The following is a 14,626-nucleotide window of genomic DNA, read 5'->3' on the forward strand; positions in this document are numbered from 1 at the left end:
TGCCAATGAAGTAAAGTCTGCTTCCGACTTCAACTATGTCTGGGCAATACCACAGCAATTCACTATCCAGAGAAAGTAACACACACAGGTATAAATATATGCTGATGACCAAGCTGTATGCCACTAGGGCAGTTGGTTGAGGATGTTGAAAGTTGAGAACTGCTCACTTATTTTAATAACTTTGAGTTTACAAGTGTTAAAGACTGTCTCGTATTTGATAACGTGTTTTCTAACGTATGTTGATATCAATTTGCGTCTGGGTTGGTTGTCATACAGAGCAGTGTTCTCTAGTAGTCTCTTTTGTATAGTCAAACGACTGCACCCAAAAAAGCTAGGGGACCTGCAAGATAGATACGTTATATGAGCTGCATGCAGATCAGGTGGATTGAAATTCGAGTCGTTTACGTTATTTTGAGCATGACAGTTCACTTCACGTAGGGACTGCCGAGACAAGACAGGAGAAACTAGGGATCGTGAGGAAGCATATAGGCAGTAGTTTTTCCGTCTCTAACTTTGCGAGTGGAACAGGAAAGTGAACGGCTAAGAGTGGTTCAAGGAAGCCTCTTCCAGACAGTGTGGTGGCTTGTGGAGTACTTAAGCAGATGTAGGCTAAATGTATATAAATGTTACGTAAACCAAAAGAACAGGCATCTGAATAGATGTACGTTGACCACGAACAGCAAGGCTTGGAAAAAGAACAGAAAGAAGAAATAACTGGAACTAAAAATTGGTTAGAATAACCAGTAAGACAAAACCCGGCAGGATATATGAAGAAGTAATCGAAACATTAAGGAATACATCGAAAATCTGAAATTTTAATTGCCGGCCGGGGTGTCCGAGCGGCTCTAGGCGCTTCAGTCTGGAACCGCGCGACCGCTAGGGTCGCAGGTTCGAATCCTGCGTAGGGCATGGATGTGTATGATGTTCTTAGGTTAGTTAGGTTTAAGTAGTTCTAAGTTCTAGGGGACTGATGACCATAGATGTTAAGTCCCATAGTGCTCAGAGCCATTTGAATCATTTTTTGCAATTAAAATTAGAGGTAGAGCAAGAAATTACTAAAAATATTAAAATATATATACTGGCAGCTTTCAGAAGAAAATGAGAATCTTTAAAAGATGAAAGAACAATGATCGTAGCAAGCAGTCTGTAGCCAAGGCAGAAATTGCTAGAAATCAGTAGCGAAGTGAAAGTAGAATATAAAATTGGACTTTAAAAATGCACAGTGAGTTAAACAAAAGAATGAAGAAATTAGAGATACAAATTAAAATAGTTCAAACGAAAAATGCTGTTTTTTACTCCACATTTAGTGTTTTTATTTAGCTTGTACACCCAGACGCGTTTCAACTTAAAGGCATCTTCAGTGGGTGTCCTGAAACATTACATGATTTTTTTGTTTGCACATATGTGTTACCGTTTCCATTTATAGGTTATGGATTTAAAACAGCGCATTGAATTTTTTATACGAAAAAGTACTTACCAATCACCGTCTGATTTATTGTTTTTAGCCCAAACAGCTTTCTCTCACGTGCCAAAGTGGTTGAAATTTAGCAGTTTTCCTTTTGGTCACTGTTTGGAAATATAGCAACTCCATTTTCTGTCTTTAGGTGTCATTCGTTTCTTAAAGCATACCTTTTTTTATTTTACTATTTATTTTCACACACACACACACTAATTGGGAAAGTAATGTGATTTGTGATCATCTACTGGAATTACTATCTATTATATGACCAGTCAGTGTAAACAATGAGTAGTTAGGCATATTCACTTGATAATTTAATAGTATCTTCTTTCCAGCCTTTGTTTTGCATATCTGGTAATTTTGTTGTAGATTTAGGAGGTGGCTTTCATTATTTATTCTAACTATTTTCATGTCTTTCTCTCTTTAGTAGATTTGTGATTGTTTTCTCTGAAATGTTCTGCAAAAGTTGGGTGGCTTGTCCCATATTTCCGTGCTCTGATATGTTCTTTGTAGTGGGCGACGAATGTTCTGCTGATTAGTCCTACATATCTCCCATTGCATGTGTTACATTTCAGTTGGTATATTCCCGCTTTCTGGTAGATATCAGTGTCTTTTGTTATTTTTGGAATGTACTTTTCGACTGAATTGTCTGCTCTGAATGCTACGTTTATGCCTTGTCTTTCGAAAATGTTTGTTATTTTATGTATGAGTTTGTGCTTGTAGATCATTGTGTACCAACGTGAATCTTCTTAGAGACAACTTAAAGGAAATGCAAAACACAGACGCAGTCGCTAGAAAAATATACCTAACTTACTCCGTTGGCCTGATATAAGATGCAAGGGAGGAGGGAAGAGGAAATCGCCGAAGAAAAATTTGTCACATTACCAATTTATAAAATCTGTTCACAATAAGCCGGCCGATGTGGCCGAGCGGCTCTAGGCGCTTCAGTCCGGAACCGCGCTGCTACTACGGTCGCAGGTTCGAATCCTGCCTCGGGCATGGATGTGTGTGATGTCCTTAGGTTAGTTAGGTTTATGTAGTTCTAAGTCTAGGGGACTCATGATCTCAGATGTTAAGTCCCATAGTGCTTAGAGCCATTTGAACCATTTGTTCACAATACACTCGATCAAGTTCTTATATTGTGATGCAAGTAAATTACACAATAAGTCAGCCTTCTTGTCACAGTCTTCACTGGTGTAACCACTGTCAGTATTCTTGTCACTCTGCCCAGAAATTACGTTGTCCTTCCTGCCATGCCAGGCAGTGGACACATAGCACTTCTTGAACCCTTTGATGATACTTGCGCTGTGAAGAGAGAATGGACTAACACATGAGGCTGATGGAGTTAGTGCAAAATCTCCTTCTAAAAGTCAATCAGAATAGCGTTTTTAGAGACGGTCTTTAAAGGAAATGATTTTAGGACACCAACTACCTGCTGTTTTGAAGTCTTAACTACAGATGAAACTTTTGGATCTCTCTGGTATGCAGAAACTTGATTCTTCGCCTCAGGTGTGAGGTAATTTTTAAAGGCATCCAACTCCAGCATTGTTCTCTTAATGAGTAGCAGATCAGGTCAGCGATTCCAGACAGTAGTTATCGTGTTAACAATTAATTCTGCAGTCATCTAACCTTTTTGTCGACAACGAATTATCAGAACCTTATGGAAATTATCGTTGGGAGAAGTTCCACGCTTCATAATAACGTAAGCGGGGGGAGGGAAGCGGGAATATTAACATCACAGTAACTGTAACTGTTGTTCGTTTCGAGTCCAGTGTCCTAGGCATTTTCCTGTAGGATATCCTTAATGAAACGGCAGTTTGTAGATTTTTTTCCAATACGATACAATGCCACACATTAGATTCGCCCACACTTAACCTTTTGCCAGCTTCTCCATGAATACGTGATAGTTTCAAAATTAACATCATCGCCTTTAACACTCATTGTTGAAATTATGCTCTTTGGTTAGAGAAAAGCTGCGCCTGTACTGTTGAATGAAGTAACGGAACTATTACCAAGGTATCTAAATGAAATGTCAGTGGTTGTATTGTAGCGATACTATTAACACCTCATCGAAGTAAGGAACGACCACTAAGGTGGAAGTTTATATGGTTCGAAAATATACCGGTATTTGTAGGATCGTGTAAATAAGCCTTAGCCTATGTTTTCGTGGTCAGATTTCAGGGAACAGTGCGGCCTATTCAAATGGCTCTGAGCACTATGGGACTAAACATCTATCGTCATCAGTCCCCTAGAACTTAGAACTACTTAAACCTAACTAACCTAAGGACATCACACAACACCCAGCCATCACGGGGCAGAGAAAATCCCTGACCCCGCCGGGAATCGAACCCGGGAACGCGGGCGCGGGAAGCGAGAACGCTACCGCACGACCATGAGATGTAGGCGTGCGGCCTATATTCGGGTCCATACCTTACACATAACCACGATTAAATTGTAAGGTAAAGCAAACACATTTTACCATTACAGTTTTTGCTAGTTACACAGGAGCAAAAGTTTCGTTGTAGTATACTTAACCTTATATAATACTCCAGGATACGTAAAAGTGATATCTGACATGGAACCTCCTGACTGCGAGGTCGCAAGTTCAGTCTTTACTAAGGCTCATTTGAAAGTGCTGTGTTAACAATTATTACATAGAAAATATTAGCCGCTAATACTCACCATGTGCATCATGAGGGCGACAGATAAATGAGTATCCGGAAGGTACAGAGATCAATCTTCTATTTCAAAAAATGGACATCCTCGACATTCAAGGAACATTCAAAACAGATCATTAACTTGCACTATGAATGCCGAATGAAAAATGGCGCGCCGCAGTGATCACGAAGGTTCGCACCATTAAGATCGAAGCGAACACCTTGGGAGTAACAAATGTGCAGTACTTTCAGCTAGGCATTCACTCTTAATGAATGCACGTAGACTCGTATTGGTGTAACGGGATGATGAAAACTGATGAAAGGTAACAGCACGCAACGAACGCGAACTGTCTGTTGTGGAGCTTATGGTGAAATTGACTAGGTAGCCTTTAAGGCGTAGCTGCAGACAGTTGATAATATGTTTACCAGGCACGCTGATTCCAAGTTATATGAATTGCAATCTCACACACTTTCCAGGAGCGATAGTTTGTCGAAAGGGGTATGATTTTTATACGCAGACCAGGAATCAAGCAAAAACCACTTATTTTGACCAGTTATCGGCCAGAAGGAATGCTCATGCCATAGTTGTAGTTCTCTTACGCTCTTTCCCCACTGTTTTTTGCAGTGACGTAAACATTCTCTACTGCCCTTGCAAGATCAAGCACACGAGAAAGAATAGTAGGGGGAAGAGCAGCTCTCACAGGACAGTAAATAACTTTCTAGCCAGTTTACCATCCAGAGTAACAGTCGGCATAATTGTATATGACTGCGTTAATATGTCGATGTTAGTTGATCTTGATACAACTCTCTTGGTACCTTTAATTTCCAAGGCTCCCTTTCATACGCATTTCCTACTCAACTGCCTGTTGGTCGTAGTTGAAACCAAATTACTTACTGGACGATAGGATAAGTTTGGTTCTCTCATCTACAAATTTACGGATCGATTCTGAAGTTTGCTGCCATCGTCAAGTTGACGCTTTGTTTCAAATTTCGCTGTCTTACATGTTTCAATTCTGTAGCACTGTTTGGAATTACGGAATCATCCACTGCTTCCCTTGAAATCACTATAATCTACGTCATGAGCAATTTGATGTGCGTAACGTAGTATGTCACTATCATGTTAATTGTGTCGAGCATCTTTGAAACGCGCGAACACCAGTTTTTGTAACAAGCGCACCTTGTCCTCCCTTGAACATCCGTAGCTTTTCGTATGCACTACACAGCAATATCACTGCAGACTTGTTCGACATATGTTCATAACTGTGTTCTCACTATGCAGCGGATGATCTTCCGTATACGTAATCGTGTTTAGTATCGTTCTTTATTATGTTTCACTGGTGACGGGATTTGTGGCTTCCTGTCCTACAAGGATAATGAGCTACATGACTCGATACCTGTTTCAATGTAAGTTTCACTTGCTGAGCATGCGTCATCATCATTGTGCTCCTTTTTCTTCTTCTTGCGTTACGGCCTTTGTAGGACCACGGGTAGCCCCTCCGTGGACTGCATTCTCCTCCTCTTCTCCCAGAACCTCTTCATTCTTTCTCTTCGTCTCTCCCGCTCTTCTTCCGAGATCTCCAGTGTCCATTTCTCCTGCCGGCTCCACTGGTGACACTGTAATCTTTCTCCGTATTCTTCTCTGTCATTGATCTCCGGCATATTGGTCGGTGTATATTTGTTCCTCCAAGTTTCCTTTCTTTCGACCTTGATCCCCAATTCCAACCAGTCCTTCCAAAGTTCAACAACCCACTTGGTTCCTGTCTTTCCCCTTCTCCTCCCTGTTGTTTCCCACACTCTCTTCGTCATTCTGTCCATACTCATCCTAACTACATGTCCAGCAAATCTTGCCCTTTTGAGTCTGATTTCCCATGATATTGTTCTCGTGTTCCGGTACAGTTCTTCCCTAGGTATTCGCATCCACCTCTCTCCACTTCTTTTGGGACGTAGTATTTTTCTCAGTATTTTTTTCTCTTCTTTATCTAGTTGTTCTGCCCCATTTCTTCCTGTGTCATCGTCTCAGCAGCATATAATACTGATTCCCATTTCCTCGTTTATTGTTCTCCATTGCCTGATCACTTAGTCCAGTGCTATATTGAACAACAATGATGACAATCCATCTCCCTGTTTAACACCAGTCTTGATCTCAAATTCTTCTGACAGTGCTCCTCCGAATCTCACCCTTGCTTTTGTGTCTGTCAGAATTTCTCTTATGAGTTCTTGTGTAGTTCCATCAAGTCCTCTGTTCTTCAGAATCCTAACAAGAGTCTGTCTGTCGAAGGAGTCGTATGCCTTTGTGAAGTCCACGAAGGTTATTACTGTCTTTTTGTTGTTTAAGGCCCTATTTTCTATCAGTTGCTTTAGGATAAATATCTGTTCTATACAACCTCTTCCCTCCCTGAATCCCGCTTGGTCGTCGCCAACTGTACTTTCTAACTGTTCTTCTACTATCTTGAGCAATAGTTTTGACAGCACCTTGTATCCGACCTCTAGTAGCGACATTCTTCTGTAGTTGTCTGCATCTCTCTTGTCCCCCTTCTTATGTATTGCATGTATTGTATTGCATTCTTCCATCCTTCTGGCAACTTCTTTGTTCTCCAGATCTGGTGAATTATGTTGGTCATATTGTCTATTGCTTTATTTCCTCCCCAATTTATCATCTCGGCTGCTATACCATCTTCTCCAGTTGCCTTATTATTCTTTAGATCGCTTATGGCACGTGCGACTTCCTCCCTGGTTGGAGGGCGTGGCTCTCTCTCTTCTGTGTCAGTCCCCAGTTCGAGCTCTTCTTCAGGTGGTTCACAGTTCAGCAGGTCGTGAAAGTGCTGTGCTAAAATCCGAGAGTTCTCCTTCGCACTAACAGCCAGCTCCCCTGAAATTATCTCTTATAAACAGTTCTCTACCCTTGTATCCAATCAGACTTTTTTTGAATTTCCCGAAAAAATGTCTTCTGTTGTTTCTCCTGAAGTTGGTATCAATCTCTTCCAGTTCCTGCTTCATCTCCTGTCTTCTTGTCCATCTTATTGTTCGGGCCGCTTCCTTTCTTGCTCCTAAGAAAACTTCCCATTTTTCCGGGTCCTTCTTGCTGCTCCAGTCTCTCCAGGCTTTCCTCGCAGTCCTTGTTCCAACACCAGTGCTTCCGTTTCTTTTCTTCCTTTCCCCATAGCTCCTTATGTACATTGTCTGAACACTCGAGCTTATTCGACACCACACATTCCACTGACTCGTCATGCAGAAACGCTAATATTTCATCTGTCACGTATTTCCCACTCCTCGAAATTTCTTGTGTTCCCTTCTGACGAAAAGTGAACTTCGCCAACTGTTGTCGTAGATACAATGCAATGTTTGCTTTGCGTATTGCTGTCATTGCTCTGCTTTGTCTCAACATCACTGTAACTGCAGAGCTGTTGTGAGTGACTCGTCGATTAACCCCGCAACCTTTTGCCATTAGCAGCCAATATTGTGGTTGCATAGTAGACAATATGTGGGGCGTCGAATGCCGAAAACATCATTAGCCTTTTGCGATCTCGCACTCAAGCGGTTCTTTATAAGCGCTTTATGAATTAGAGGCAGAAAATACGGATAATTTTTGCACCAGTGTCACAAATGGAATTTACCAGTGTCCCTACTATTTAAGTATTTGTTGGTAGACTGTGGTATTGCGGCGGAACGAATTTTGCGTATCTGGTAGCGCTGAATACGTAGTGGGCTGCACAGAGGCGCAGTCCGTGCGTCTTTCGATGGTAGGCGCGTGTAACGCTACGTGTTCGGAGTGACGTGTGAGGGGGCGGGCCAGCGCCAAAGCGGACTGGTTGAATTTTGCAGTTCGCTTCTTCGAAATCCCGCTGTTGCGTCCCTTACTGTGCCAGCGGAATTATGGCAGGTCGGAGAAGGAAGAGAAAAGCTGTCTAGCAGACGCGATGCTTGTCACAGGAAACGACGATGGCGGCGGAAAATTTATGACGACCCTCTGCTGTGCTTGTTACACCGTGATGGCAATTTTCTGTTACGGGTAAAGGTCGATTCACAGTGGATGTCAGCGGAACGCCACGAAGCGGAAGAGAACGTCATCGTCAAATGGCAGTGGCCTTGCACATACGACGCCAGCACAGCGTCGCGTCGCTTAGCCTACTAACGACCGGCGACGCGTTTATAGACGCCTTCAGTATTACAAAAAGTCTGATTCTTTGTAACTAGAGAGACGATTTGGGTGATGTATCAATAGGAAGATTACTGATGCGACTAGCATGATGGTGGAGTGTATTAGTGACTAAAGCAAACTTCATAACCAATTTATCAAAAGACTTCATTTTCGGAACTGACTGTAAAAAGTATTTATTTTGAAAACTGCCGTTTCGGCCTTAGCGCCATTATCAAGTGGAGTGGTGCAGCGCATGTCACACTCTAAAAATCATGCGACATGTGCACATGTCATCATCGTATGTAAACAGTGTACAAGAGCAGTGATTTATTGGGGTTTACGTTAGGGATGTTAACATTGTTATAGGGCTCAGATACGACGATGACATGTGTATAAGTCGGAAGATTTTTAAAGTTTGAGATGTGATGAAGTACAGTCGTTTGCAGGGAGCCACTTGATAAAGACACTAAGGCCGAAATTGAAATTATGAAAAAAAAAACTTTCTCCAGTCAATGGCGAAAATGATATCGTAGAGAATTATACAGAGGCAAATGTCTCTACTAGCTACGAGTTGAACGATTAGCAACGCCTCCTGCGGATTCCTAATTGAATGACTGATGAATGCATCTGAGTCACGCACTTTTCGTGGCTTTCTTATGAGTGATTATCGGTCGTATGACAGAGGTATAAATTAGCATAACCATAATAGACGTAATCAGGCCGAATAACCGCTGAGAAATTAGCATTTTTCCGGTGGTAAATAATGAACATCAGGTGAACTTAGAGAATAAATACTGGGGAAGATAGTTGACAGCATGTTGTACGTAACTCCCCCAAAATATACAGGGTGTTACAAAAAGGTATCGCGAAACTTTCAGGAAACATTCCTCACACACAAAGAAAGGACATGTGTCCGGAAACGATTACTTTCCATGTTAGAGCTCATTTTATTACTTCTCTTCAAATCACATTAATTATGGAATGGAAACACACAGCAACAGAACGTACCAGCGTGACTTCAAACACTTTGTTACAGGAAATGTTCAAAACGTCCTCCGTTAGCGAGGATACATGCATCCACCCTCCCTCGCATGGAATCCCTGATGCGCTGATGCAGCCCTGGAGAATGGCGTATTGTATCACAGCCGTCCACAATACGAGCACGAAGAGTCTCTACATTTGGTACCGGGGTTGGGTAGACAAGAGCTTTCAAATGCCCCCATAAATGAAAGTCAAGAGGGTTGAGGTCAGGAGAGCGTGGAGGCCATGGAATTGGTCCGCCTCTACCAATCCATCGGTCAACGAATCTGCTGTTGAAAAGCGTGCGAACGCTTCAACTGAAATGTGCAGGAGCTCCATCGTGCATGAACCACATGTTGTGTCGTACTTGTAAAGGCACATGTTCTAGCAGCACAGGTAGAGTATCCCGTATGAAATCATGGCGGTGAATCGAGGAAGTACAGTACATACTGACGGAACTAAAATGAGCTCCAACATGGAAATTAAGCGTTTCTGGACACATGTCCACATAACATATTTTCTTTATTTGTGTGTGAGGAATGTTTCCTGAAAGTTTGGCAGTACCTTTTTGTAACACCCTGTATACACCCACAAAATACGTGTAACACGAAACACATAAACACAAGAATTACCACTCCCCAGTTGAGAAAGTTAGGATTATGTGTTGGTTTTCCGTTACGGATTATTGTGCGGTCTAACCCAAGAATCTATACCTAATAACTCGGCTCACTAGTGCCCATTCACCCATTACAAAAATACAAAACATTTGCTTCAGGGTATACAAGTGATTAAATAATAGCGTATTATTCTGCAAAATGAACTAGTTACCCGGCAGTAGTGGGAAAAAACTTCGTCACGTCCGCCTTGGTAGCTGCGTAGCTGCATTGTCAGCGTGGCGGATTGCTAATCAAATGGGCCGTGGTTCGATTCCTGTCCCAGTCGGGGATTTTCTCCGCTCGAGAGCTGGGTGTTGTGTTGGCTTCACGTTCGTAATGTCATAATTAACATTCCACTGTTTGGATGGTTGTACGGGCACGACACGAAAGTCAATAAATAAACGATAAACTTTGTCATATGACTATGTAAAGCTACGCATCATTTTAAGTTGCGGCACCTCCAATTGCTGTTAACAAAATTAAATTAATTGGCTATGAGATGGAGGAAGCATGACAGTGCAAACCGAAAAGATGATGCAGCGTGCAATCGAAATACTAAAGCCGTGCAGGTCGATGGTACATAAATTATGGCTAGAATCACACAATACTGAGATGAGCATAATTGATGTATGTATCACAAAGAAACTATAAGGCAGCCTCTGAAGAGATGGATAAATGGGTTATGGGGTAGACGTTTCTGCGATGTTATGAAGAACACAAGGAAGTGGAATCTTTGGCAGAGATTTGCTTATGTTGTACAGAACCTGACTTCAAAGCTAGTAAAGAAACTCTGTTAAGGAGAGGATGTGGGGTCGGGGGTAGGGATCAGAGAATATACAGAATGATAATATGGTTTCGCTACTAGTTATTCTAAAGCCGTTCATCCTTGTAGGTATTCTGCGATATGATGCGCGATGAGATGAATGTAGTTTCTATCCACTAAACTGATGGCAGTTGGTAAAACAGCTTAATAGTGTTGAGAGTAAAGTCGCAAGCAGCAAGGAGTCTTAAGAATGAGATGTTCACTCTGCAGCGGAGTGTGCGCTGATATGAAACTTCCTGGAAGATTAAAACTGTGTGCCGGACCGATACTCGAACTCGGGACCTTTGCCTTTCACAGGCAAGTGCTAGTTCTGCAAGGTTCGCAGGAGAGCTTCTGTAAAGTTTGGAAGGTAGGAGACGAGGTACTGGGAGAAGTAGAGCTGCGAGGACGGGGCGAGAGTCATGCTTGGGTAGCTCAGTTGGTAGAGCACTTGCCCATGAAAGGCAAAGGTTCCGATTTCGAGTCTCGTTCCGGCACTCAGTCTTAATCTTCCAGGAAGTTTCAAGGAGTCTTGAGTTCGATCCTGAGCCAACGAAAGTTGTTATGTCTTCTCTCTTTCATGCTCCAGTTTTTGATAACAGCTGATAACCGCCTTTATTAGTCGATTACAAATTACACGACTGGCCATTAAAGTTGCTACACCACGAAGATGACGTGCTACAGACGTGAAATTTAACCGACAGGAAAAAGATGCTGTGATATGCAAATGATTATCTTTTCAGGGCATCCACAAAAGGTTGGCGCCGGTGGCAACACCTACAATGTACTGACATGAGGAAAGTTTCCAACCGATTTCTCATACACAAATAGCAGTTGACCGGCGTTGCCTGGTGAAACGTTGTTGTGATGCCTCGTGTAAGTAGGAGAAATGCGCACCATCATGTTTCCGACTTTGATAAAGGTCGGATTGTAGTCTATCGCGCTTGCGGTTTATCGTATCGCCACATTTCTGCTCGCATTGGTCGAAATCTAATGACTGTTAGCAGAATATGGAATCGGTGGATTCAGGAGGGTAATACGGAACGCCGTGCTGGATCCCAACGGCCTCGTATCACTAGCAGTCGAGATGACAGGCATCTTATCCGCATGGCTGTAACTGATCGTGCAGCCACGTCTCGATCTGTGAGTAAACAGATGGGGACGTTTGCAAGACAAGAACCATCTGCACGAACAGTTGGAAGACGTTTGCAGCAGCATGGACTATCAGCTCGGAGACAATGGCTGCGGTTACCCTTGACGCTGCATCGCAGACAGGAGCGTGTACGAACCTGGCTGCACGAATGACAAAACGTCATTTTTTTCGGATGACTCCAGGTTCTGTTTACAGCATCATCATGGTCGCATCCGTGTTTGGCGACATCACAGTGAACGCACATTGGAAGCGTGTATTCGTCATTGCCATACTGGCGTATCACCCGGCTTGATGGTATGGGGTGCCTTTGGTTACACGTCTCGGTCACCTCTTGTTCGCATTGACGGCACTTTGAACAGTGAGCGTTACATTTCAGATGTGTTATGACCCGTGGCTCTACTCTTCATTCGTTCCCTGTGAAACCCTACATTTCAGCAGGATAATGCACGACCGCATGTTGCAGATCCTATACGGGACTTTCTGGATACAGAAAATGTTCGACTGCTGCTCTGGCCAGCATATTTTCTAGATATCTCACCAATTGGAAAGGTCTGGTCAATGGTGGCCGAGCAACTGGCTCGTCACAATACGCCAGTCACTACTCTTGATGAACTGTGGTATCGTGTTGAAGCTGCATGGGCAGCTGTACCTGTACACGCCATGCAAGCTCTGTTTGACTCAATGCCCAGGCGTATGAAGACCGTTATTGCGGCCAGAGATGGTTGTTCTGGGTACTGATTTCTCAGGATCTATGCACACAAATTGCGTGAAAATGTAATCACATGTCAGTTCTAGTGTAATGTACTTGTCCAATGAATACCTGTTTATTATCTGCATTTCTTCTTGGTGTAGCAATTTTAATGGCCAGTAGTGTATATGACAAATACAATTGATCTCATATGTAATACGCAGCAGGCGCTTACAGATGGATTCATTATATTATGATTAATAATTTTTAGAGTGTTAGTCGTCGGGGAAACACCGGGGACAAGTTCATCTCGCACCTAGAACATTATGTGGAGACATTCGTGCCACAGCGTAATTAAATTTACCGGAAAACCAACGCCAGTAACTCTTTGCCAGATGGCTTTTCATATATTAATTTTGCAACTATGAAACAGCTTCTAATTAAAATTTAGCGATCTTCTCCCTAATTTTATCATATATGAAGGGCTTGTTTCAATAGTGTTACAAGTCCATTTTTGTTCAAATTGAGATAGAGAGTCCTAAAGTTAAATGAGCGCTGAGAAATCTACAGTTGAGATACCAGAAATATTCAAGCATATGGCTTCTTGCTAGAGATGAATCTTTCTTTCTGTTTGTTTGGCTTATTAATTTCAGAAGCATTATAGGCGGAAAAGTTGAGGTAATGGACTTGTACCACTATTGAAATAAGCCCTTCATATGCAAAGAAATTTCTATGCCGGCAGAGATAAGAAGATAAAATTAGTGTACGACAGGCACCGGAACATCGTTCCAATTTGCTACTATCCATTCGACTCCGGTGCCGAATCAGTTTTAATACAGTCGCTGTTTTACTGAATATTAATTAAATTGATCACGTTCAGTTAGCGAGGGTGTCTTCTGTACGAATGCCCACCAGTTTTAACGGCTCTACTGTCAGATATCTGGCACCTTAAGCTACTTACAATACAATACAATATATTCAGTCCCTTTTCCGATCATCATCTCCCACCCGCATCCTCCTAGGGTGAGACAAATTTTTCGTTCTACGAAATTTGTTTTTACAATGTGCCATGATAAACGAGTTATCATTTACGAATAAGGAACATAATTTCCAAAAAAGGCGAACTAATTTGGATTTTTACGAAAATATGACGCTTAAGAAAGTGGCCTGTGGTTTATTTAGCTGAAACGTGGACTCATACATTCACTCCTGGAAATGGAAAAAAGAACACATTGACACCGGTGTGTCAGACCCACCATACTTGCTCCGGACACTGCGAGAGGGCTGAACAAGCAATGATCACACGCACGGCACAGCGGACACACCAGGAACCGCGGTGTTGGCCGTCGAATGGCGCTAGCTGCGCAGCATTTGTGCACCGCCGCCGTCCGTGTCAGCCAGTTTGCCGTGGCATACGGAGCTCCATCGCAGTCTTTAACACTGGTAGCATGCAGCGACAGCGTGGACGTGAACCGTATGTGCAGTTGACGGACTTTGAGCGAGGGCGTATAGTGGGCATGCGGGAGGCCGGGTGGACGTACCGCCGAATTGCTCAACACGTGGGGCGTGAGGTCTCCACAGTACATCGATGTTGTCGCCAGTGGTCGGCGGAAGGTGCACGTGCCCGTCGACCTGGGACCGGACCGCAGCGACGCACGGATGCACGCCAAGACCGTAGGATCCTACGCAGTGCCGTAGGGGACCGCACCGCCACTTCCCAGCAAATTAGGGACACTGTTGCTCCTGGGGTATCGGCGAGGACCATTCGCAACCGTCTCCATGAAGCTGGGCTACGGTCCCGCACACACTTAGGCCGTCTTCCGCTCACGCCCCAACGTCGTGCAGCCCACCTCCAGTGGTGTCGCGACAGGCGTGAATGGAGGGACGAATGGAGACGTGTCGTCTTCAGCGATGAGAGTCGCTTCTGCCTTGGTGCCAATGATGGTCGTATGCGTGTTTGGCGCCGTGCAGCTGAGCGCCACAATCAGGACTGCATACGACCGAGGCACACAAGGCCAACACCCGGCATCATGGTGTGGGAAGCGATCTCCTA

The sequence above is a fragment of the Schistocerca gregaria genome, chromosome 3 (assembly GCF_023897955.1).
Source record: "Schistocerca gregaria isolate iqSchGreg1 chromosome 3, iqSchGreg1.2, whole genome shotgun sequence".
In the NCBI taxonomy this organism is placed as follows: domain Eukaryota; kingdom Metazoa; phylum Arthropoda; class Insecta; order Orthoptera; family Acrididae; genus Schistocerca; species Schistocerca gregaria.